We start from the raw sequence: 3,108 nt of genomic DNA, 5'->3' as shown, positions 1-3,108 counted from the left end.
TAGTTGTGCCACTTCTTAATGCTTAGTGACAGTATCTTGGCTAACAACCCCAACTACCAGATTCAACTTGTAATTGGCTAAAAACAACTAAGCCTACTGGTGAGAGGGACGTTGCTAGCTGGCAGTTTTTTCAAGCGATGTTGAAACGTCCAGATTCCGAGACTTCAAATGCTTCAGGAGCTGTCTGCTCAGTGCAGCATCAGCACCATGGAAATACACGGATACATCCATAGACTCGAGACAAAATTCACAATGTGTTTTTGGGACTTTCAGGTGTATGGACCAATGCTTTCTTTTCTGATCAAACCAGAAAGCTTTAATAAGCAGCTGGATTTGTCTCACTTTAACTGGCTGGACACAGAGGACATCGAAATGCAGCTGATTGAACTGAAAAGCTCGACTCTGTGGGGGTCAAAATTTACAGAAGTACAGACGCAGCTGGAATCCATAGCTGTGCGTGTTCATGGAGCTTGCATTTTCACCTGCTGGACATCACTACTTGACAAGTTTGTCTTCTGAACATTGCAGAGGCCTTATTGACAGTATTTAGCTCTACATATCTGTGTGAGCAGATTTTCTCTCACATGAAGAGTGTCCTCAGGTAGCCATCTGAATGCTGGACACTAGGAGACCTGTGTCTCTAATTCGGAGACCAGAGATCATATTAACATGTGTATCCCTGTATTAACAAACATTCCATATTGGCCCAGTTTATTTTTCTTATCATTGTTGTAAGGAGACCATAAATAGCATTTGCATTTTCTGTTGTACAGTTCATTTGCTGTTATGGAGTTCTTGTTATGGATAAGAAGCGTCTTTTTTTTTTGTTTCAAAATAGCTGATCTGCATTATGCCTGCATCTGCGAACAAATATAATTCTGTAAAGTTGTTCTATATAGTGTGTAACTGTTGATATAGAGCATTATTAAATTTATTGCTAATGCAATCATATGGCACATTGACTTCTGAGGAAATTTTAGATGGTACTCATCATCAGAAAGTTTGCCGATCCCTGGTCTAGGCATTCTAGGATCCAGCTGTGGGGCATTGAGTCATAAGCCTTGTTATAATCAATCCAAGCAGTGCATAGGTTAGTCAGCCAAGTCTTGCAGTCTCAGGCAACTGCTTGGTCTACCCTTAGCTGGTGTTCTGCGCCCGGCTCATGTATTGAGCCATATGCCTGTTCATCTTAACCGCTATGATGCCTGACAGGAGTTTCCATGTGGTACTAAGACAGGTTATTGGTTGGCAGTTGGATGGGACCGGTCCCTTCTGGGGGTCCTTGAGGATCAGGACTGTCCTGCCTTCGGTTAGTCATTCTGGGTGTCTTTCATCAACTAGCAGCTGGTTCATTTGTGGCGGTAGGCGCTCATGGAGTGCAGTCAGCTTCTTTAGCCACTAGGCATGAACTATGTCGGGGCCTGGTGGTGTCCAACTCTTCATACTGGAGACCCTTTCTTGGATGTCTGAGCATTGCTGTTATGGGTTGCGTCCTTCTCCCATATGTTTTTCCAGTATTGCTCCATCTCCAGCCTTGGTGGTACCATTCTCATATTATTCCCCTGCCACTGAGCGTACACCTTGACTGGTTCTGTGGAGAACAGCTAATTTATTCTCCTGTCTTCGATCTCTCTGGTGTACCTCTTTAAGTGGCTGGCCAAGGCTGTGAGTCATTGCTTGGCAGTTTCCAAGGCCTCAGGTATGAACAGCTTGCTATACTTCTTAGGCACCTTCTTTCTGCACCCCCAATATTTGGCTAACCTCCCTCCGTGCTACTTTGATCTTAGCCTCTAGTCTCTTTCTCCATGGAGGGCACTGTTCATTGTGGCTGTTCAAGTTCTAGCCAAGTATCTCACTGATTACTGCTGCTTCACGTAGTCTTGGTAACTGGCTACGGGTGATCCAAGTTTCAAGCTTCATGATGTTATCTTTCAGGTCAGTTCCTGTCTCACTCAAAAAACCTTCTTCTATCACACTTGGGGCATGGTGCCCAATCTTGGGTGGGGGTGATGATATCTCCTCCCTGACCTGTCATCCTGGCTCCCCTTTTCCGTAGCATTTGTGTTGTACCTCGTCAATCTCTAGCTGTGAGAGCAATCCCTTCTTTTGAATGTTGGAACACTGAGCTACTAGTTTTTTTGCCATCAATGTGGATGTTGGGTATCGAAGATTCCATAGGTCTCTTATCCTTTTCATGTAACCTCTTCCGTCCGGGTTACTTGAGTAGTAGCATTCCAACAATGCCCTATTTTCATCTCTTGCCCACCGATGACTTCCTGTTCCAGTAGCCCACTTCTCATCAGGGTGCCCTGATGAGAAGTGGACCTTGCGGACCTTGTTTATCCGGGCGACGTCTGAGCCTGCATATATATCTATATCTATATCGATATCTATTATTTAATTTAGTTTCTGTATATAACTTGTGAATATGCGTGCGCATGCACCAACCAGCGTGCAGCCTGTTACAGTCGCTCCTGCTTTTTCTCTTAGTTTAGCTCTGTTTTCTTACGTATTCTTTTTTTTTCTGACTTTTCATCCGTTTATTATCTTTCACTCAATCATGTGGATTGAGAGAGTTTTTGTTCTTCTGGTGGCCGTGGAGCTATTACTTTTATCAAGGAACGGGACTGCGGCACATCTCCTACACGTACGGACCGTTTACTCCAGAGATCAGCTGGTCACCCTGATGCCGGCTGGCTCGCTGGCCAGACCTGCAGAAGTACCAGCTGAAATTTGGAGAAAAACACATCGGGGATGCAGAGGTCAAGGACAGAAGAGAAGAAAGAAGGAGACGGTGAGACAGCGAAAGCTCGAAGCGAGGAGGTATAAACCGTGTCTGCCATCTATCGTAATGGGAAATGTGCGATTGTTATCGAATAAAATCGACGAGCTCTCAGCACTAGTACGGAGTCAGAGGGAATACCAAGAGTGTAGCCTGATGTGTTTCACTGAATCATGGATGCACCAGGACATTCCCGACAAGAATGCTTCCGTGGAAGGCTTCCACACTGTTCGGGCGGACAGGGACAGCATCGCTAGCGGTAAGCGGAAAGGAGGTGGGCTTGCTGTTTTAGTTAACAACCGGTGGTGTAACCCTGCCAACATAAC

Source organism: Haplochromis burtoni, unplaced genomic scaffold, assembly GCF_018398535.1.
Source record: "Haplochromis burtoni strain Fernald_Lab_line unplaced genomic scaffold, NCSU_Asbu1 Contig_1164, whole genome shotgun sequence".
Lineage (NCBI taxonomy): Eukaryota > Metazoa > Chordata > Actinopteri > Cichliformes > Cichlidae > Haplochromis > Haplochromis burtoni.
This window is presented reverse-complemented; position numbering follows the sequence as displayed.